Consider the following 24,607-nt stretch of genomic DNA (forward strand, 5'->3'; position numbering starts at 1 on the left):
GGATTGGGTCTCCCTAACCTCATGCGCTGGCATCTGTGTGCGTCTTGAAAGGCTGTCCTGTTGACCTTGCACGGAACAATGTCATCTACGAAAAAGCCCTTATCCACCACACGGCCATCGCTCATCCATATATTTATGTGTACATATTCTTATTCATCCCTTTACACGTGTGTGTATAAGGTAGTTGTTGTCAAATTGTTAGGTTAGATTACTTGTTAGATATTTCTGCACTGTCAGAACTAGAAGCACAAGCATTTCACTACACTCGCATTAATGTCTGCTAACCATGTGTACTGTATGCGACCAATAACATTTTATTTTATTTTTAATGGCCATGTCAGGGGTGAGTAAGGAAATAATTCCAGACTTCTGGAAGATCTCCTTGTCACTCACAGATCCAGAATACAACGATGACACAAGTGTAGGAAGAAAACACCTCACTCTGCAGTAGTAGGGAAGATGGTGTTTGGCAGCGGTGTTCAGTGCAGTCGATCACTACCTGGGGGTCTGGATAGTCCTTGAACTCAGGTGGGCTTTGATGGTTTCTTTGGGGATCCATATCTGTGTTGATCCAAGCAGACAGTAGAGGAAGTTGGCCCAAGAGATCATAATCCGTCTCACTTTCGATTGGTGGAGGCTGAACTGATGGGCCAAATCCTTCTGCTTCAGACCCAGCGACAGATGAGTCATAAACAAGAAGAACTCGTCGATTTGATGGCAGTGTCTGAACATAAAGAAAACCGTTTTAGTACAATATAGTCCTTCGGTCCATAACAAACAGTAAACCATGTTTAACAATTACAGTAAGATCAAATAATATTCTCTAAGTACTGTATTTAATGAAGTCCCTTACTGGTTTTCTTCCAGTAACACTTGTTTCAGATGGATTGGTGCTTGTGACTCTTATTAACTTGGTCTCTGCTGCTCAATCAAGTGCCAGAAGGCCATCAGGTGGGTGTAGTTTGCAAATCTGAAGACGGACCCAGAGTATTTGAATACCAAAAAAGCTCATTACTGTTATTGCCCATCTTCTCTAAGCATCAAGTAGCACTAGACATGACCTAGCTGCTATTGTAGCCTGTTTTTCTTGTTACTGCAATTCGTACTGTAATTCACAGCATTGAATTTGTTTTAAAAAATCCTGGGAAGTGGACAAGACCCAAATCTTATTTGCAGCAATGACCTGGGAGCATTTTTTGGGGTTAACTGAAAACTAATGTCAACACAATATACATTCAATGTGCTTGTCTAGTTTTACATTTGTTATTATTTTACTTTTATTTAAATAGGCAAGTCAGTTAAGAACAAATTATTGTTTACAATGACAGCCTACCAGGGAACAGTGGGTTAACTGCCTTGTTCAGGGGCAGAATTACAGATTTTTTACCTTGTCAGTTCAGGGATATGATCCAGCAACCTTCCGGGTACTGGCCCAACACTCTAACCACTAGACTACTTGCCACCCCTAAATAATAAAGAACATGTTCTTAAAGGTAAGATGGACTTCGGTATAATAATAGTAAATAATAATAGTAATGTTGGATAATAATAAATCATTACTGTACCTTGTGTAAAAACGTATATCCTCGTCAGAACCAGCAAATCGCTGTAGACCAAAGCCGTGTTAGGCGAACAGTTTCTTCAGCTCAGCTCGAAGCTCCTCAATTTCTCTTACATGCTCATGCTTTTCCATTAGGGCCATGTCCAGGGCTGTGGATTTAGGGGCTGCACAATAATCATGTGTCTGGACCGGATCAAGAGACGGCACAGTCCATAGGCAGCGCACCTTGTACTTCATCCTCCTCAGTCGGCGGGGCAGGAGGTTTCAGTCTTCTTTCCCAAACACCAGGTCTCTTTTGAAGGTGCCAGTTCCACGAGAAGAGTGTAGGAACAACACCTCTTTTTAGGTATTGTGCCCCCCCCCTAATTTTTCCCTCAACAAAGTCACTCTTGACGAATTGTACTACACACCTGTGTTTGGTGACCATAAATTTGTCACAGCATACTGCCACCAACCACCTTTTTCTGAGTTCTACATCGACAGGGAAACTATGGAGGCTCATAATACCATTATATTTTGAGACACTGTTCATTAGCACCTCCTTCGTTGGGCTGTAATTTAAACGTAGTCATTGCGTACTATTTCAGTCAGAAATGCATCGGCGACAGTTATAACGAGTAAGCTAATGATAAAAACAAGTCAGCAACCCGGTAGGAAGTAAAATAGAGTGTGGGAGGCAGTATAATGCATAGAGCCTATTCTGGTTCAGCTGACTTGAGTTTTATGTATGGGGTGAGTTAGTGTGACAGCAGTGGTCTAGCCCAGGCTGGGCCCAGCAGACATAATACACAGGTACTCCTCTCTGTTTCTCTTTCCACTAAAAAAGCAAATGCAACACAGGGTCTGTATATGTTCAACCCAGCGAGATAGATTTACAGGTATTGCACTGTGTTGAGTCATCTGAAATTGAACATCTGAATTTGAACCAAATTTGAACTGTTATTTTACCCGTACCAAATGTATTCCTCTTCTCATTTCATCCTCCCCATTTTCCTACAGTTCCTTCCTCCTAAAATGTCCCACTAAGCCCCCTATCACCTGCTTCATTCATTCACCCCCCCCCCCCATATATCTCTCCTTTTCCATTTTAGGCTAGTAACATTTGCGGATTATATCACTTTTCCTGCTTTGTTGTCTCTTGGCATTTGTAGTGCTTCAAAATTGTATAGGCCTCAACTCCACTTCCCTTTCGCCCATCTAGTAGAGACAGACTGCCCTCTATAGTGACAACATTTAGTAGCCTACTATCGATTGCAGTCGGGCACTGCGAAGAGGCGCTCACATCAGAGACCCCACATGACTGGCTTGATGGAGAGGACCGTTGTAACTAAATACAGGCAATGTGTGGAAGAAGAATTGTGAAATAATGTGTTTTTAAAGGAAGAAGAGGAAAATGTGTGCGTGAGAAAGCAAGACCTTGACGTTTTAATAAACAGCGGTTGTAGGCCATCACACATTTAATCGACATGGGATTAACTAACCACGGAAAATGATGCAAATGGACGATAAACAATAGAGTTCTAAGTAAGATCCTGGTACCATGTCATTACCCCAACTCCAGCTGACTAACTTCCCGGAGGCTCTGCATACCTCTCCCAGATGGTTCGAGTAAGTGGGTGGGTAAGCCTATGTGTGTATTTAAGAACTGGATTTGTTTGTTGCACAATTCCCCAAAACGGAGCTACGACGAACAAATCGAGATAGGAATGTTGGTTCAATCTGACTTTATTTGCTAGGCCTATTATTTTCAAATTCATCTCAATTTTAGCATTGAAAATGGAGTCTCAGCAGGTCACACCTGGATCCATTGCCAACCCGGTAAAATTTGGGGGCCAGGACTATGTAGCTCTCCTAGATGCGTGCGTTAAATCCGGTTCGCTGTTCTCTGACCCAACCTTCACCCCGGACCAGAGCTCCATCGGTATGCCTACCGACCCAGACCCCAAAAAGGAGATCAAGTGGCTGCGACCCAAGGTAGGCTACCGTCCTATCGGCGTTTACATGATAGCCAGTCATATAGTCACGCTCAAAAACGTACTTCTACATTGCAATAGTCCAGCTTTTTACTCGTGATAGTCATGCTCATTTTATGGATATCTGTAGCCTATGTTATACTTTTTTATGTTGACACTATGAATTGCGTTTGAGGATATGAGTAAGTCTAGGTAGTTCAAAGTTGGGTGTTGCTCTTGGACAGATGTAGGTTACACCTGAACTGACTCACTGTCTGTGTTGCCAGGTTAAGCAAACATTTCTAGTCCAATTACCACTCAAAACCCACCCACAAGGGCTGAAAAATAGCCCAAATGTGTTTTCCAGCAGCAAGAGAGGAGTTCTCACATCTATCCAATAGGTGTCTTCATAATGACAATCTAAATACTTATGGTCAATTTGGTTTACCTTGTTCTTTGCCTTTCTCCCTTTGTTATTGGTTCATCACACCAAATGATTTAATGATTTAATCTGAACTATAGAAGTGATTCATAGTGAATGATAAAGAGGTATGTGTTTTCTGGAGAAAAAAATTCTTCTGAAATGGTATTAACACAATGTTAATCATTGTGTAATAGGGTTAATATAAGTCACATTGCTCTAAAATAATCATTCCTTTAAACGGGAGTATACAAATCTAAAAGCCCCAACAGTTATTTTATTTCATAATAAATGTCAATTAATGTGTGGTTGCAGCCTGATGTCCCAGTCATCCATCCTCTCTCTGGAGCACGATGGAAAGAAAAGAGAGAGGAGATCCATCAGGAGTCCAAGTACATCAAGATAGTGTATTCTACTATTAATCAATCTATCACTACTATAATTTGATAGTCTGTCATGGATTTAGAGATAAGTACTCACCAAAACAGCAGTGCTGGTTTGATAGTAGCCCTCCATGGAGGATGGGGTGATCCCCATACAAGTTGCTGCTGGAATTCCCCATATGTTGCTCTACAGAGAGTAGAACAACAGACAGAGCGATAATGAGGGATGAGTTTGAGAAACAGGGGCAATGAGACTTTACAGACAGATGACTGAAGGAAGCGTCTCTCTGTGTAGACTCACAAATAACTCTTAGAAAAGTTGCTCACCCTGCTTTTTTTCTTGTGTTCAGCAAACTCCCTGCCCGTATCCAGAGCGCTCTCCTCCTGCTGTGAACTGCCACTCTGTCTGTTCTTTTTTGTTCCACCGATCCAAACTATTCACATCAAATGTAACTATTTACAGTCTGTTTCCTCTCTTCTTTTAGAGAAGAGGGTTGTCCCCATTTTACCTCAGCCTGTTGTGCTGAGTAGATGTCAGCGGTGAACAATGAGAGCATCCTTGCTGACGTTCCTTTGCATGTGGGCTCAGAACTCTCATGATGTTCTCAAGACATCTTTCCTGCATTCTGTTTCTCAGCTCGACACCTTTCCTGCATTCTGTTTCTCAGCTTGTTTTTTTGTATTTTTATTTTTTATCAATGCCATCTGGGAGAAGGCACTGGGGACAGCAAGGAGTCATCAGGCCAGGTATTCCTGAGGCATGGTTCTAGGGCTCAGGTCCTTCGAGAGAAGAGAGATAAGAGAGAGAATTAGAGGGGGCATACTTAAATTCACACAGGACACCGGATGAGACAGGAGAAATACTCAAGATAACAGACTGACCCTAGCCCCCCGACACACAAACTATTGCAGCATAAATACTGGAGGCTGAGACAGGAGCAGTCGGGAGACACTGTGGCCCTGTCCGACGATACCCCCAGACAGGGCCAAACAGGCAGGATATAACCCCACTGTCATGACATGGCCCTTTCTGGGTATAAAGCGTGGCATTCCCCTCTTTCTCCCTCCTACACCCAGATTCTGTTATCTCAGGTCGTAAATTCCTGGAGGAGACTCTCTCCTCCTGGCCATGCGGTATAGAGAGAGAGTTTCACAGTAGAACAAAGGGATTTCTTCTACATCACAGAACTTGAGAACTGAACAATATCCATGTTTTGGAGAATGTGTAAACGGTCGGTGGAGAAGCCAGCTATGACCCGGTATATTTTATTTCATGTTTGTGACCTCATGAAAGACAATACAGCCACATTACCATAACTATGTTTATACAGGTGCCTATTGATCCCGACAGAATAAGAGCAAATCTTAGATACTAATTACTAGTCTACAGCTACAAATTGTTAACCTGGGATGCGAAGACTGACAACCACCGAAACATCTATTCTATAAGAACATTTCTGAATGGTACTCTGAAGTGCCCATTCTAACCACAAAAGACTTCAGAAAGAGAGAGACGCACGGATGAACTTTCCAACAGAAAGACGGACGATTCCAACAGAGATCACGACGACACACTGAGCGTAAGTATTGATTGCAATTATTCCCGAATGAGTGAGCGTTCACGCGCAAAGGATTAGAATTTCAGTTGATATAATTATCAACTGTGTAGTGACTGCTTTTTGTCTTTCCCGCCCTTCTCAGTCCACACCCACTTCCCTTTGTCTACCAAGCCGTCATATCGGCTTAGCCCACTAGGGAACCTCTGCTATCATTTCCTTGTAACCATATCTATTGTTTGTTTGTTTATGCATTTCTGTGATTATTTAGTTAGTAAATAAATGATTAAGACAATTGATGCATGGATGATTCATAGGCTGAGTTCGTGCAGATAACCAACAATTTACGACGTTTGGAATGAGACTAACGTGAGGTAAAGAATAATTCATTCATTAGAAGTCTAATTGATCAGATATTAAAATATCTGAAGAGTTATATTAGTAAAATTATAACTTTATAATCTGAAGATTTTCCTTGGTGCCCTGACTTCCTAGTTAATTACATTTACATGATTAGTTTAATCACGTAATAATAATTACAGAGAATTGATTTGATAAAATAAGTCTTCACTTTAATGATGCCAAAGACACGACACCACCCACTTTGCCAAAGCACAGCCCCCACACCACTAGAGGGATATCTTCAACCACCAACCTACTACCCTGAGACAAGGCCGAGTATAGCCCACGAAGATTTAAAAAAAAAAATGTGGAAAAGGTCAAGGGGTCTGAATACTCTCCGAATGCACTGTATATTCAACATTTCGTGGAAGAACATTCACTGCTTTGGAGGCACAGAATTGCAGGGATTGACACATTTAATGTAGACAATATTCGGAATAGTTGCTTGAATTTTTGTCAGGGTGGAATTGTTTTCGCCACACATTGTAATGCAGCCATCTGTGGCTAGACCGACGCAGTTGTCAATGGGCAATTTATTGCCATCAAGAAACTTGAACAGGGCAGTGGTCAGTGAATCACCAGCTGGAATGTTGATAATTCCTCCAAATGTGCTTATGATTTAAGAAAGTTTCTTGCTGTGGTATCTTATCACCCCACACCGTTGCCTCTTGGCTGTGACATCAGTACATTCATCAATAATTAACAAGTAAGATTCATTCCCAATGTCCTTTATTAGTTATCCATGCACTGCAGGCCCTATAGCTGCATTTATGAGCACTGTGCATTTTGTTCTGTGGATATTGATTCCTATCTTTGCAATGTCTTCAACAACACATCTCAGGTGATCTACAGTTGCAATGCTGGAGTGGCATGCAATATCTGCAGCCATCTGTAACTCTGATCGTTTAACTGTGTTATTTTCTTTTACAAATATATACTGAACAAAAATATATAAATGTAAAGTGTTGGTCCCATGTTTCACGAGGTGAAATAATAGATCCCAGAAATTGTTCATACGCACAAAAAGCTTATTTCTCTAATTTTCTGGACAAATTTGTTTATATCCCTGTTGGTGAGCATTTCTTCTTTGCCAAGATAATCCATCCACATGACAGGTGTGGCATATCAAGAAGCTGATTAAACAGTGTGATCATTACATAGGTGCACCTTGTGTTGGGGACAATAAAAGGACACTCTAAAATGTGCCGTTTTGTCACACAACACAATACCACAGATGTCTCAAGTTTTGAGGGAGCGTGCAATTGGCATGCTGACTGCAGGAACATCCACCAGAGCTGTTGCCAGGGATTTGAATGTTAATTTCTCTATCATTAGCTGTCTCCAATGTTGTTTTAGAGAATTTGGCAGTACGTCCAACCGACCTGGCAACTGCAGACCACGTGTTACCACAACAGTCCAGGACCTCCACATCTGGCTTCTTCATCATCTGAGACCAGCCACTTGGACCGCTGATTAAACTGAGGAGGACATTCTGTCTGTAATAAGTAGGTGGGCCTTGCTCCCAAGTGTGAGGGCCTATCCCCTTCAGGCCCACTTCAGGCGCGCCCCTGTCAGTAGTGAAATCCATAGATTATTAAAGCCTAATGGATTTATTTACTTGCATGATTTAATTATATGAACTGTAACTCAGTAAAATGTTTGAAATTGTTGAGTTTCTATGTTTGTTCATTATAGTTCCTGTGTCATTTTTTTTAAATGGAGCAGCATTTCTCTTGTTTCTCCGTTTGTGCATGAGAAATAAGATCGGCGTCGTGGACTCACATTTCTGATTTGCAATGCCTACAGTAAGCTTTTCTGTCATCTCCTGGGATGCACTTAATCCATTCCGTTATACCTGTTCTCTTTCCCAGTCTTTGCAATATTTTCTCCCATATTTTGCCCAATTTACCTGGCATTCAGACAGTTGAATCGTGTCTAGCCAGTAAACTAGCGTGTGAAATCTGTTCCTCTGGCCTCACTTCTGTGCCTCTGTGCATCGCCTTCTCATCTGACTTCAGCTTTCTGGCCAATGTTAGCTAGCTAGCTACATAACCAGAGGGAAAGCACATTGTTCGACTCTCTCTCCCTCTCTCTGAAACAGTTGGATTATTAATGATCAGTTTCTCTCCCTTGCTGTGTTGGCTGTAATGATTGGTATGGCTGGGGGTGGTTAGGTTGCAAAGAATGAGACCAATAATACTTTTGAGGGAGAAGTATGTAGTTATCTAGTGCTGTTCTTTGTTAAGTTTCACAACAGCTGCCACGATGTGCGTTCTCTCACTGACGTGACTCAGCTGCTCAACAGTACTACATATACACCCCTCCGGCCTGCCCCTCCCTTCCAATGACTGTATATGAAGCTCCCTCCATGCCACCACTCACTCACTCAGCAACAGCCTCACTGCCTGACAGCGAAATTAATAGCTAATTTAAAATAAAATAAAAGTGCGATCGCAGCCCTTACAAAAAAATGTTTTTTGGAACTGCAGTCGACTGTGGTATTTTGGACGCAGTAATTGTAGAATAACTGCAGTGTCCTGCCTTTATACCGCACTCTAAACTGCAAAGTTACTGCAGTCAAACGTTATTTTGGACGTAGTATTTGCAGCATACTGCAGTTATACAGCACAGTGTTTGTAGCATACTGAAGTTATACTGCACGCTGACCGCAATCTTTTTTCGTAAGGTATTTAGAATAGCCCAAAAACCTGCAACCCGTGACATTTTCACCCACGACATAGTTTTCAAAGTAGCCCAATTTGCTAGAAAACCGCGAACATGGCAACACGGCTCACTGTCAGGTGAGGTCTAGTTTTGAGAAAGATAGATCGATCTGATGGAGCATGTTCAGAGAGAAGATGGAACTGACAGAACGGACAGAGCATGTTGAGAGAAAAGAAAGAGAACTTACAGACCACACTCTGAGTCTGAGCCAAACAGCTGGACAGGATATCTCTAACAGCAGAACAGAGATGGAATGACGAGATAACAACTGGAGAAGCCATGAGACTTGTGTGAGGCAGTTTACATCATTAACATTGCCTTGTCATCATCCAGTCAACTGTTATTACAGAAATTAGTGTTGTATTGGTTTCAGATTCCCTCAGACTCAACGGCAATATGTGCTGTGGGGTAAACTGTAGTCTTGAACTCTGTCCCTTGTCTCTCTCTCTCTCTCTCTGCAGGAGATCAGGGCCAATGCTGTGTTTGTGGAGGACACGACTTGTACCACCGATATCTGCCAGGGCCAGCTGGGTAAGTGTGTGCTGTTTTAAACATCATAGGATGGAGTATCATTTCAGTAACAGTAGACAATCAACTCCAACTCACAGTTTTCCTGTATAACCAGATTGCCCTCACTTCTCCAAACCTATTCTCCTGGGAATGGGGTTGAGAGATCCTCTTTCTTTCCTCTACATGGACACACAGGGCAGCTGTTTACTGTTAGAGAGGTGTGTGTGTGGGGGGGGGGGGGGGGTGGATCATCTACAGTTTCCTCAATCCTCAGGAAATTATTAGAAATTAAAAGTGGGGGAGAGATGGGTAAATGGAGCCATTTTCAGCATCACCATTTTTTTTAAATTTTATTTAACCTTTATTTAACTAGGCAAGTCAGTTAAGAACAAATTCTTATTTACAATGACGGCCTACACCGGCCAAACCCGGATGACTGTCGTGGAAATTTCCTCTATTTACCAAATCATGGGAGCAAACCACAACACAAGTCAGAGTTAGTTATCAAAGTCCATCTTTAATTATATGAGCTCTATCACAAACCTGTGACTCTCAGATCGATTCAGTGTCTATCAATGAATTCTCTGAGAGCCCCTTCCACATTTCAAATGAGGTCCTTTATAGCAAAGACACACACAGGATAAGACAGCATAGACATAATAAATCGTTCAGCTTTGTCTCCTTACTCAAACCCCGAAACCATAAACCCATCCTCCATATCAACAGGCATATATCAAATTGTCATTTAGATACAACCAACTCTAAATACAACCAATCCTGGACAAGCTCACAGAGAGGATAGAATGATTCCAGACACTGCCATCCCCGATGGGAAAAGTAGGGAGTGAGGGGGGGGGGGGGGGGGGGGGGGGGGGGATCTACAGGCAAAAGGGGGTGCATCTCAATATTAGGAAGGTGTTCCTAATGTTGGTACACTCAGTGTATTTTAAGATGTCAATGCCAAACTTAACATGGTTCATCATGGTGTTGTTGTTGATGACCCTAAAACCTTTCAAGCTGACAGGCCATTACGAAGTCTATTTACCAAGGATTTAAATGGACACGCAAAATCGGATTCCCTGATTTATCAGTAACTCAGGCTCTGCCAGCTGCCGATCACCATAATTGCCTGCAGTTGATGTGCTTATAAAGGCTTCCTGGCAGAGCAATGCCCTTGACCTGGTTGGTCCTGCTGCCTGGGGATGGAGTGTGGAAGTGACAACCTGGTAGTGTGTTGCCTAACTGTTTGCTAAAACTAACCTAAACCCCATATCATAACAATAGTTAACATGCATATTGCCTCTTTCTTTTTCTAATAGGTGACTGTTGGCTTCTGGCTGCCCTGTCCTGCCTTACCATGCACTCCAATCTCTTTGTCAAAGTGGTACCACCTAATCAGAGCCTGACAGAATCCTATGCTGGCATCTTCCACTTCATGGTAAGACGTGGGGAGGGTTCATGAGCTTGCAGTGTACATGTGTTCTGCATACTCACTTTTTGTGAATGCATTGAGAATGTTCCTTACTATCTTATCAGAGTAGCATGTCTTGTAAAAGAGTGAGAGAAGCAAAGGTAGGACTGAAAATAGTAGTAGAGATGGAGAGGTGGAATTAAGGAGTTCTCAAGGGAACAAAGGGAATGAGAGAACAGAGGACTGTGTCAGCGTGTGTATGACAGAGAGTGTGTGTTATGGGAGGAGGTGGATCAGGGTTCCCCAACTGGCTCCAAACTGGCGTCCGTCCCGTGGACCGAATTTGGCCAGTGGGTGATGTGTTTTTTTAATAGTTGGACATAAGACTATAAAAAATCCTGCAAATCAGCTCAAACTTTTGAAAAGTTTTTGAAATCTGTTCCTAAGTATTCCCAAGCATCATAGAGATATACAGTGTCTTACAAAAGTATTCATCCCCTTTGGCGTTTTTCCTATTTTGTTGCATTACAACCTGTAATTTGAATGTACTTTATTTGGATTTCATGTAATGGACATACACAAAATAGTCCAAATTGGTGAAGTGAAATGGAAAAAAACTGACTTGTTTAAAAAAATTCTAAATGGAGAAGTAGTGGTGCATATGTATTCACCCCCTTTGCTATGAAGCCCCTAAATAAGATCTGGTGCAACCAATTACCTTAGGAAGTCACATAATTAGTTAAATAAAGTCCACCTGTGTGCAATCTAAGTGTCACATGATCTGTCTCATGATCTCAGTGTTTATACATACACCTGTTCTGAAAAGCCCTAGAGTCTGCACCACCACTAAGCAAGGGGCATCATGAAGACCAAGGAGCTCTCCAAACAGGTTAGGGACAAAGTTGTAGAGAAGTACAGATCAGGGTAGGGTTATAATAAAATATCAGAAACTTTGAACATCACACAGAACACCATTAAATCCATTATTAAAAAAATGGAAAGGATATGGCACCACAACAAACCTGCCAAGAGAGGGCCGCCCACCAAAACTCAGGGACCAGGCAAGGAAGGCACTAATCAGAGAGGCAACAAAGAGACCAAAGATAACCCTGAAGGAGCTGCAAAGCTCCACAGCAGAGATTGGAGTATCTGCCCATAGGACCACTTTAAGCCGTACACTCCACAGAGCTGGGCTTTACGGAAGAGTGGCCAGAAAAAAAGCCATTGAATAAAGAAAATAATGATGCTTGTCAAAAGGCGTGGGAGACTCCCCAAACATATGGAAGAAGGTACTCTGGTCAGATGAGGCTAAAATTGAGCTAGGGTTTGGTGTGTCTTTTTCCAATGCCCTGCAACGTTGGCCACCCATGTACACTGGGTCCTGGTTAGGGGACTATATGTTATTGTATTTTCCTCTGTTGGAGTAGATGGTACGTCCAAACGTGTATCTGATGAATGCTTGCAATATCAATTTGGTATGATAATCCCATAACATTGGTCACTGGCCAAACTGACTGTGTTTGTCAGGCAAAGGCGGTGTGTTATCAGTGTCAACAAGACTCCGACAGCTCCCACAGATATGTCTTATTTCATAGCAGCACTTTGAAGTGAATGATTGATGAAGAATTACTCCTAATATAATACACTGAGTGTACAAAACATTAGGAAAACATGCTCTTTCCATGGCATAGACTGACCAGGTGAATGCCATGATCCCTTATTGATGTCACTTGTTGAATTCGCTTACATCCAGTCAGTGAAGATGAAGGGGAGGAGACGGGTTAAACAAGGATCTTTAAGCCTTGAGTCAATTGAGACATGGATAGTGCATGTGTGCCATTATGAGGGTGAATGGGCCAGACAAAAGATTGAAGTGCCTTTGAATGGGAAATGGTAGTAGGTGCCAGGTACACCGGTTTGAGTGTGTCAAGAACTGCAACGCTGCTGTGTTTTTCACGCTCAACGGTTTAACGTGTAGCCAGATTTTTTTTACATGATTTTTTTTTTGGTCCACCACCCAACGGGAATCTAGCCAACTTGACACAACTGTGGGAATCATTGGAGTCAACACGTGCCATAATCCCTGTGGAACGCTTTTTACACCTTGTGGAGTCCACGCCCCGGCGAATTGAGGCTGTTCCGAGGGCAAGAGGGGGTGCAACTCAATATTAGGAAGGTGTTCCTAATGTTTTGTACGCTCAGTATATGTTACATGGATTCTGAGAAATAAAACGCCATCCTATAGGCAATTAAAAATCCAGAGTGATTGCTTTTGGGGCTGTATGATCATTAAAAATGTCCAGGTAAAAAATATTGATGACTAAATCTGTTACTTGGTTTGTTTAATTAAAAAGAGATGTTATCTGGATTCCAAACTCATAATCATGTAGTAATAATGTTGGTCGACCAAAGACATTAAAACCTCATCGAGATCGTGAGTTATGGCTTAGTGGTTTTCTCTGGTGAAGTATGTGTGGCAGGACTTGGACAGAAGGAAGGGGGGGATACATATGAGTAGACCCGGAGGGGTTATGTTGGAAGTGTAGTACAGACTTGTAGGTAGCTACTACCCTGGGACACACGTATGCACACACGTATACACACACAGCCCAGTGTTTATCTCCAGCTGATCCCCTTATAGCCATGAGCCTTTAATCTAGACCTCAGTCTCTCTCTCTTTCTCTCTCTCTCTCCCTCCCCCAAATAACATTTTATTGGTCACATGCACCGAATACAACAGGTGTAGACTTTCCAGTGAAATGCTTACTTACTAGCCCAAATATAAGATAAATATTTAAACAACAAAAAATTGAAATAGTAACACAATAACAAGGCTATATACAAGGGGTACCAGTACCAAGTCAATGTGCAGGGGGGTATGAGGTACTGTAGTTTAGTTGAGGTAATACAGTATGTACATGTGGGTAGGGTTAATTGACTAGGCAATCAGGAAATAGTAACACAGAAAATAGTAATACAATAAAAATATTAACGAGGCTATAGACGAGTACCAGTACCGAGCCAATATGCAGGGGGTAGTTGAGGTAATACAGTATGTTCATGTGGGTAAGGGTAAAAGTGACTAGGATATATAATAAACAGAGTAGCAGCTGCGTGTGTGTGTGTGTGTGTGTGTGTCAGTGTAGTATGTATGAGTGTGTGGGTAGAGTATAGTGAGTGTGCATAGAGCCAGTGCAAGGGAGTTATTGCAAAACAATTAATAATAAATCCATGTAAATTGTCCGGGTAGACATTTTATTATCTGTTCACCGCTCTCCATGCGGTAGCAGAGAGGACAGTCTATGACTGGGTGGCTGTAGTCTTTTTAGGGATTTCCTCTGACACCGCCTGGTATAGAGGTCCTGGATGGCAGGGAGTTTGGCTACAGTGCCTTGCGGTCAGATGCCGAGCAGTTGCCGTACCAAGCAGTGATGCAGCTAGTCAAGATGCTCTCAATGGTGCAGGTGTAGAACTTTTTGAGAATCTGAGGGCCCATGCCAAATCTTTTCAGCCTCCTGAGGAGTATACCACCTCAGTCACCGGCGACGCACAATTGGGCTTTACTTGGCTCATCGTGTTTCCTCCGACACATTTGGTGTGGCTGGCTTTCGGGTTAAGCGGGCTTGTGTTAAGAAGTGTGGTGTGGCGGGTCATGTTTCGTAGGACATATGACTTTACCTTTGCCTCTCCCGAGCCCATTGGAGAGTTGCAGCGATGAGACAAGACAGTAATCACGAAAATTGGGGAGAAAAAGGGGGCAATTCTTATTTTAAATCCTGTAAAAGAAAGAGACACCCCACCGATCATACTGGACTCTGCTGTTCTGTCCTGCCGATACATAGAAAAACGTAGCTAGATGTGTCCTTGTTCAGCCATGACTCTGAGACCCACAGTATATTACACTTCTTAATGTCCCATCTCTCCTTCCCCTCTTTCTGTTTTCCCTCCTCCCTCCCTCGCTCTCTCCCTACATCCTCCTCCTTATGCCTCATCCTTCCTTCCTCCCTCCCTCCCTCTTTGTCCACCCTCATTATGCCTCCCTCTCCCTCCCTTCCTACCGACCTCCCTCTCCATCCATAACCCCCCCCCCCCCCCCGTGTAGTTCTGGCAGTATGGTGAGTGGGTGGAGGTGGTAGTAGATGACAGGCTACCTGTACGCGAGGGCCGCCTGCTCTTCAGCTACTCCTGTACCCGCAACGAGTACTGGAGCGCCCTGGTGGAGAAAGCCTATGCCAAGTCAGTCACCAGCATATGCGTCTGTCTGTGTGTGTGTGTGTTTATGTATGTGTGCGTGCATGCATCCTTGCAATGTCTTACATCATTTTAGTGTTTGTGTGTCTGGCTGTGTGTGAAAATATCACCTCCCTCATTCCTCAAACCTTCTACCACACCACAGGCTGATCGGGTCGTATGGCAGTCTGAAGGGAGGTAATATCTCTGAGGCAATGGAGGACTTCACAGGCGGCATAGCCTACTCCCTCCCTGTCTCCTCACGCACCCCAAGGGTCATGTGGAAAGCCCTCTCCGCTGCCCTGTCCCGTGGCAGCCTGCTCAGCTGCTTCATACAGGTACACAGACACACACATACACACAAGAACGCATGCACACACACATAGCGAAGAACGCATTCACACGCTCACAGACAAATCACACACACACCCATGGCACATGTATGACTTATAGACTTTATGATGAATGCTGTACCAACATAGCTACATACAGTGGGGCAAAAAAAGTATTTAGTCAGCCACCAATTGTGCAAGTTCTCCCACTTAAAAAGATGAGGCCTATCATTTTCATCATAGGTACACTTCAACTATGACAGACAAAATGAGAAAAAAAATCCAGAAAATCACATTGTAGGATTTTTAATGAATTTATTTGCAAATTATGGTGGAAAATAAGTATTTGGTCACCTACAAACAAGCAATATTTCTGTCTCTCACAGACCTGTAACTTCTTCTTTAAGAGGCTCCTCTGTCCTCCACTCATTACCTGTATTAATGGCACCTGTTTGAACTTGTTATCAGTATAAAAGACACCTGTCCACAACCTCAAACAGTCACACTTCAAACTCCACTATGGCCAAGACCAAAGAGCTGTCAAAGGACACCAGAAACAAAATTGTAGACCAGCACCAGGCTGGGAAGACTGAATCTGCAATAGGTAAGCAGCTTGGTTTGAAGAAATCAACTGTGGGAGCAATTATTAGGAAATGGAAGACATACAAGACCACTGATAATCTCCCTCGATCTGGGGCTCCAGGCAAGATCTCACCCCGTGGGGTCAAAATGATCACAAGAACGGTGAGCAAAAATCGCAGAACCACACGGGGGTACCTAGTGAATGACCTGCAGAGAGCTGGGACTAAAGTAACAAAGCCTACCATCAGTAACACACTACGCCACCAGGGACTCAAATCCTGCAGTGCCAGACGTGTCCCCCTGCTTAAGCCAGTACATGTCCAGGCCCGTCTGAAGTTTGCTAGAGAGCATTTGGATGATCCAGAAGAAGATTGGGATTTTTGGGTAAAAACTCAACTTGTCGTGTTTGGAGGACAAAGAATGCTGAGTTGCATCCAAAGAACACCATACCTACTGTGAAGCATGGGGTGGAAACATCATGCTTTGGGGCCTTGAAGCATTTCAAGGTCCTGGAGTGGCCTAGCCAGTCTCCAGATCTCAACCCCATAGAAAATCTTTGGAGGGAGTTGAAAGTTTGTGTTGCCCAGCAACAGCCCCAAAACATCACTGCTCTAGAGGAGCTCTGCATGGAGGAATGGGCCAAAATACCAGCAACAGTGTGTGAAAACCTTGTGAAGACTTACAGAAAACGTTTGACCTCTGTCATTGCCAACAAAGGGTATATAACAAAGTATTGAGAAACTTTTGTTATTGACCAAATACTTATTTTCCACCATCATTTGCAAATAAATTCATTAAAAATCCTACAATGTGATTTTCAGGATTTTTCTTCTCATTTTGTCTGTCATAGTTGAAGTGTACCTATGATGAAAATTACAGGCCTCATCTTTTTAAGTGGGAGAACTTGCACAATTGGTGGCTGACTAAATACTTTTTTGCCCCACTGTACCTTCCTCACACCTCTCCTTCGTCAATAGCTACTGTGATGGCAAGTGTGATTCTTACTGTGTATGCAGCACCTGTGGTGAGTTGCTCTCTATGTGCTGTGTATCTCCACAGGCTAGTAACTATCGTGAGATAGGCACAGTGACTGCAGAGGGACTGGTGAAGGGCCATGCCTACGCCATCACAGACACTGACACGGTATGTATCATACTGTGCTTCACCAAGCTAAAGTCATCAGAAAATAATCCACTTTTATATTTTGGATAGAAAATCTTTGCACTTTGCTCACATAATTGTTTGCGTTTACAGTAACACTACATTTTAATGGGTCATTATTACAGTTTAATTACATGTGTAATTACATTGTAACAAGTATTGTAGTTAATTGTAATCTCATAGTTGTACTAGTGGTAATTGCAGTCTGTAATTACAGAGGTGTAACAAATGCTTCTTACCATGCTTGTTACAAATGGGTTTCCACTAAATTCACTAATGATTCTTCTCAGCTGCATCCAATTCAGTGACAACTGTCACAAGGTTGTAATCTCTTGTGGCTAGATGCACTGGATGTCCTTGTGCCTGTTTGCAGTTTCTACTCATTTAAATCTCCTCGTGTTCCTGTGGTTTTGACTGGGCTACTGGTTCTATCCTGTGTTGGAGCCCGTTCTGCCACGCACATTGTGTTAAGGCGGCACAGCCTGCCCCGAGACATCCTCCTGTGGGCTTGGGAAAAGCCTTCGGATCTCTCCGCCAATCCCGCAGAGTACCAGAACCTCTGAGAGGTATTCAACAAGGCTCGCGCCACATCCCTTCCGCCGCATCGTCCCGAAAATTGCGCCATTGATCTGCTCCGGGGCACCACACCGCCTCAGGGGTGGCTTTATTCTCTGTCTGGCCCAGAGACCAAGGCCATGGAGGACTACATTGAGGACTCTCTAGCTGCAGGGAGCATTCATCCTTCTGAATCCCCTGCCGACGCACGGTTCTTCTTTGTGGAATAAACAGACAAAACCCTGCGTCCGTGTATCGACTACCGGGGCCTCAATGACATCATAGTAAAAAAATCATTACCCTCTACCACTCCTCTCCTCGGCATTCGAGCCTCTAAAAGTACCTGGTTATGCTGTTCAGACTGACCAACGCTCCCGCAGTGTTTCAAGCCCTGGTCAACGTGACATGATAAACCGGTTTGTGTTTGTCTACCTCAACGACATTCTTGTCTTTTCCCTTTCGACTCAAGAGCATGTCCTCCACATCCGACAAGTCTTCCAGCGCCTCCTGGAGAACCATTTGTTTGCCAAAGCAGAGAAATGTGAACTCCATTTCTCCACTATATCCTTTTTGGGATACGTCATCGCTGCAGGGAACCTTCAGATGGATCCTGACAAGGTGAGAGAGGATGTGGATTGGCCCCGACCCACATCCAGAGTGCAGCTGCAGCGTTTCCTGGGATCTGCACATTTCTACCGCCGCTTCATTTGGGGCTACAGCACCCTGGCCTCCCCCCTCTCTACACTCACCTCTCCCAAGGTTCCGTTCACGTGGTTCCCAGATGCTGACTGGCCGTTTCTGAGTCTTAATTATAGTTTCACCACTGCCCACATCCTAATCCATCATCAGGACCTGTCCCGTCAGTTCGTGGTGGAGGTCGACGCTTTGGACGTTGGAGTAGAGGCCGTTCTACCCTGGACAAAAAGTTGTATCCCTGCGCTTTCCTGTCCCATCGCCTTAATTCCGCTGAGAGAAACTATGACATTGGTAGTTGGGAACTTCTTGCAGTCAAGGTGGCCCTTGAGGAGTGGGGGCACTGGCTTAAAGGGGCGGATCACCCATTGTTAGTATGGACCGACCATAAGAATCTAGAATATCTTCGTACCGCCAAATGCCTCAACTCAAGGCAGGCTCGTTGTGCTCTGTTATTTACTCGGTTCTAGCCGGATGTTCGTCCCTGCTTCGGCCCTTACGGTTGTGGATAGGTTTTCCAAAGCCGCACATATAGGTGAACCTCATTGACTACCATACGGGTGTCATCCAAGGTCATAATAAAGATATTACTTATAATGTGTAAAAGATTAACCTCCTTGCCATCCAAGTTGGAGAATAAACCCACTAGTACACCACAGAGTGTAATGTAATTACTAGGTGTTACACAGGATTTAGCTAGTTAAAATGAAGTGTATCTTGAGGATAACTTAACTTACTTGTAATGAATGTGTACTTGTGAAGTACATTCCCTATCCTAACAGCCCGTCTGTCATTTGAAAACTTCTGGAAGCGACATCCAAGTGAGAGGATAAACACAGAGTGCATGTAATATCTGCCTAAGTACAATGTAATTACTAGCTGTTACACAGGATTTAGATAGTTCAAATTAAATGTATCTTGAGGGTTACTTACTTGTAATTATTGTGTACCTACATAGTACGTTACCTACATAAAAAGCTACCTATGAGCAATTGCCTATAATTACATAGCACTCATTACCAAGTGAAAACAAACAAAATATGAGCTTCTACTTTAGTTAACTTTATTGCAACGTGTAAAAAATACCTTACATTTCTTACAAAATAATAAGGATTTCTATTGTTGTTTTAATAATTTGATTAATTAAAAATAAAGGTATAGACCTACTCAATAACATAAATGAACAATTTTAATAGCGATGAGTCAAATGTGAATGGTGTGTAGCCGAGTTAGCTCGCTAGCTATTTCAGAGAAAAAAGGATGGTATTTTTCATCTTCTTTTTAACATTACAAGTAACAATGGAAATCGACAACGTCTGTGTTACGAATCCCTTTTGGCCCGACAGTCTAGGGGGGGATGGTAATGAGACCCGTAACATAACTCATGCAAATTATAATTGTGACAAAGCAAAAGTGTGAACGAAATAACCAGGACAACTGAAATCTACCGTCAAACTCAAGGTTTATTAATAAACACACGGAAATGGGGGGAGCAGGAAAAGGGGCTGAGCTGGACCCAAGGAAAGAAACAATAAGTATTCAAAAAAACCTAAGCTAGACTAGCCTACTTTAACAACAGCTAACTAACTAACCAAAAATACAGTGGGTGGTCCGCCCAGTTCTAACTAGTGTTTTTAACAAAGTCTACCTACGGGTAGTGTATGCCCATGGGCGACTTGTCTTGGTTTCCCCTTTTCCCACCAGTAATCAAACACAAACACCATAACCAAAAACAATACTCACAGGTGATGACAAAGTGATATGGAGGTGCTCAAACAAAAGAGAGGTTAATACACAAAGAGAGAGTGAAACACAGAGACCTACAGACATGGCATTTACAGAGAGATTGAGCTCTAGAGCAAACAACTGATGGGGTTTTTAAACCAAGGGAAAGGAACTGTGATAGGGTAGGAAACAGGAGCAGGTGTCTTCTGATTGATGATTGATTGTTGACCGATTGGGGAGTAATGATTTTCACCTGTGAGGGGAGAAGGAGAGCAAACACAGGATACACACACACACACACACACACACACACAGGATACCTGTATCCGTAACAGTCTGTCTTCTTCTGTTTGTTTTTTGTAAGCATTTCCCATCCTAGAGTATGAGACCTTGTGGGAATCTGTGGTAGAGAAGAAGAATATATGAAAATGTACCAAAGACACTCTACAAATAGCCATCATTATCATGATTTCTATCATTTAGTGTTAATGCCTATAGCTAGGCTGGGTACCTAGTTGTTGTGTTATCCCGTTAGCTAGCATTATACTAATAATGGTGCTTGCTAAAACTAACAATCTAGCTAGCTAGGGTTCTGTGTTGACACAAGTAGCTAGCTTTTTTAAAATGTATTTTTTGCTAGCTAACGTTATTATGAGAGGTGTGTCTCACGTTATACCCTTGCCTTGGGTACCGCACTATTCACCAGCTTTAGGTAGCTAACATTAGCTGTCAAGGATGGAAAGTATATTCTGTATAGCGTAGTTGGTAGGCCTACCAAACAACGCAGCTAACGTTTGCTAGCTAGCTAGCAGTGTCGGGGAGAAGTTCAACTAGTAGTGTAACTACAGTAGCTTGGTGGTAGTTTAACTAAATTCAAATCTAGGTAGTGTTTTCAGTAGTTCATAAAAATAAGTTATTTTGGGGTTGCCAATATTTGTCCAGTTACACACAAGTGTGTTTTTGCATATTCCAACTCTCCTTGAGACACCCTCAGGGAGAATCGTCACAGCCAGAGTCGCTATTATATAGCGTCCATGAAGCAATTAGGGTTAGGTGTCAACACTCCCCAAGGAGATGTGGGTGTGGAGTCAGGCGCAGGAGAAACAAGTTCCGAATGAAAAGGGCGTTTAATAAACCAGCTCAAAAATCACAGGACACCGGACTACAGCAGTAGCCATGACACCCCACTCAAAAACAGTCCAGGGATAAAACACATGTTAAACATGAACTAGAGAAAACGCAACCCAAACTGACAGTCAAATGAAAACAATCCCGCACAAAAAACCCAAATTAAATGTCGAGATAAATACCCCCCCCCCCCCCCCCCCCCTCCAAATTAACCTAAATGAAACCAGGTGAAACACAAAACAGACATAACCAAAAGAAAAGGAAAAAGGATCGGTGGCAGCTAGTAGACCGGAGACGCCGAGCGCCGCCCGAACAGGCAGAGGAGCCACCTTGGGTGGAAGTCGTGACATTAGGTGGCTCCGGGATTGGAAACAGCAACCTTTCGGTTACTGGCCCAATGCTCTAACCTCAAGGCTACCTGTCATCCCTAAATCAAGAAAATTGGTGTAAAATAGGCAATAATTGTCTTTCTTTTTCAGCTTCAGACCTGCCTAAAAGTGCCCTCATACTACAGAGTTCGTAGTCATGAAAATCCAGGAAAGTCATGGAATTTTAAAAGGGTGTATTTTGGGAAAGTCTTGGAAATTATTATTATTATTTTTTTTTTATGTATAAAATATTTTTGACCCCTTTTTCATGTTGGAGTAGGAGTAGTTACAGTCTTGTCTCATCGCTGCAACTCCTGTACAAACTTGTGAGAGGCGAAGGTCGAGAACCGTTCGTCCTCAGAAACACAATCCAACCAAGCTGCACTGCTTCTTGACACAATGCCCACTTAACCCGGAAGCCAGTCGCACTAATGTGTCGGAGGAAACACCGTACACCTGGCGACTGTGTCAGCGTGCACTGCGCCCGGCCCGCCACAGGAGTCGCTAGTGCGCGATGGGACAAGGACATTCCTGCCTGCCAAACCCTCCCATAACCAAGACAACGCTGGGCCAATTGTACGCCGCTCCATGGGTCTCCCAGTCTAGGCCGGCTGCGACAGAGCCTGGATTCGAACCCAGAATCTCTAGTGGCGCAGCTAGCACTGCGATGCAGTGCCTTAGACCACTGCGCATCTCGGTTGGCCCTATGGGAAATTAATTTCAGCCAAGATTGGATTGGCATTTTAGTGCGTCTGTGTTTGCGCGTCATCATGTGTGCGAGACGAGTAGATCTTTGCTCAAGGAGAGCGAGACAGTCAAACATTGCAGGCTTACCACTTGTGTCATCGGCAAACTTGATGATGCTGTTGGAGTCGTGTTTGGCCATGCAGTCATGAGTAAACAGGGAGTACAGGCGGGGACTGAGCACGCTCCCCTGAGGGACCCCCGTGTTGAGGATCAGCGTGGACACCTGATATGTTGTTCCCTATCCTTACCACCTGGGGGCGGCCCGTCAGGAAGTCCAGGATCCAGTTGCAGAGGGAGGCGTTTAGTCCCAGGGTCCTTAGCTTAGTGATGAGCTTTGAGGGCACAATGGTGTTGAACGCTGAGCTGTAGTCAATGAAAAGCATTCTCACATAGGTGTCCTTTTGTCCAGGTGGGAAAGGGCAGTGTTGAGTGCAATAGAGATTGCATCATCTGTGGATCTGTTGAGGTGGAATGCAAATTGGAGTGAAGGGAAATCTTAATGCTACAGCATACAATGACATTCTAGACTATTCTGCGCTTCCAACTTTGTGGCAACAGTTTGGGGAAGGCCCTTTCCAGTTTCAGCATGACAATGCCCCCGTGCACAAACCGAGGTCCATACATAAATGGTTTGTCGAGATTGGTGTGGAAGAACATGACTGGCTTGCACAGAGTCCTGACCTCAACGCCATCAAACACCTTTGGGATGAATTGGAACGCCGAACTGCGGGAGGGGCAGCAAATGGGGGAAATGGAGGACCAACTCCATATTAATGCCCATGATTTTGGAATGAGATGTAAGATGAGCAGTCATGTAGTGTAGGAACAAACTTTCTCTGTAATTACAGACTGCAATTACCACCACTTACATCCTGTACTAACAACATGTAACTATGAATAATCACAATGGATTACAATACTTCTTATAGTGTTATTACACTGCAATAAGGTCCCCTTCAAATGAAGTGTTACCATTGTGTGTGTGTGTGGTTCAGGTGAAGAAGCCGGATGGTGAGGCCTTGTTGCTGAGGCTGAGGAATCCCTGGGGCTTTGTGGAGTACTCTGGACCCTGGAGTGACAAGTAAGGAAGAGTATGTGTGCGCGTGCGAGGTACGTGCGTGCACATGTTTCATTTTGTCGTTACACAGGCTGGGGCTACACCCAGCATGGTCAATAGAAATAGACTTTGATGTTGGAACGTTTCAAAGGGTCCATAAAACGTCACTGTATGCCTTCCTTGGCACTCGCAAACAATGTTTTTTTAAACGATTGAACTCGTGATGCTCAGACCATTGCGCCACCGCAGTTCACAGTGCTCTAGCAAGCTGTGAGAATACTTGATGGTTAATAGCGAGTTCTTTTTTTTATTAGGAGTAAAGACTGGGACGATGTGGATGCTGCTGAAAAGAAAAGGATTGAGCTGAAAAAGAGTGAGGATGGAGAATTCTGGTAGGTTCTGGCATTACAAACACACGTAGACACAAACATACCTACAAAAATAACACACACACACACACACTCTGACAGTCTGTATCCTCTCTGTGTGTCAGGATGAATGTGGAGGACTTCAACAGGCTGTTTGACACAGTGGAGCTGTGTAGCGTGAACCCTGAACCCATAGTGGACGGGGACACACCCGACTCCCCTGCCGCCCCCACCTCTGCATGGACACTCAGCTCCCACAAAGGCTCCTGGGTATCGGGCTCCACCGCAGGGGGCAGTCGTAGTTACCGTCGTGAGTGTGTTTCAAGTTTCACGAGTGATATGTACGGGATACACATGGTATACATTGGCCAATGAAATGCTTACTTGCAGGTAAGGAGGAATGGGGGGGGGAAGTGGATAAACTGAACAGTATAATAAGAGTCTGGTAGCAGCAGTTGTGATTTGTGTGTAGCATGAATGTGTGTTTTGTGTGTGTGGGTGAGTGCATGTGTGCTAAGGTTCGGGAGAATCAGAGCAGGTAGTCAGTCCAGTTCAAGTGTTGATGGCTTGTAGATAGAAACGGTCTCTGAGCCTGTTGGTATCAGACCTCGTGCTCCGATACCGTCTGCCAGGGAGAACAGATCCCTGGGAGAACAGGGAGAACAGCTCGTTCCAATGGCATTTACTCCTTTCCTTTTCATCAAACCTTTCTCTACCCCCGTTATCTAACTATCCCTCTGT

The 24,607-nt window shown here is 43.6% G+C and overlaps 1 pseudogene; it reads left to right on the forward strand.

The window, feature by feature from the left end:
- Positions 1-2,743: 2,743 nt before the first annotated feature.
- The window catches only part of LOC110507400, a 33,187-nt pseudogene continuing 11,323 nt past the window's right edge, over positions 2,744-24,607 (forward strand).

The sequence above is a fragment of the Oncorhynchus mykiss genome, chromosome 27 (assembly GCF_013265735.2).
Source record: "Oncorhynchus mykiss isolate Arlee chromosome 27, USDA_OmykA_1.1, whole genome shotgun sequence".
NCBI lineage: Eukaryota > Metazoa > Chordata > Actinopteri > Salmoniformes > Salmonidae > Oncorhynchus > Oncorhynchus mykiss.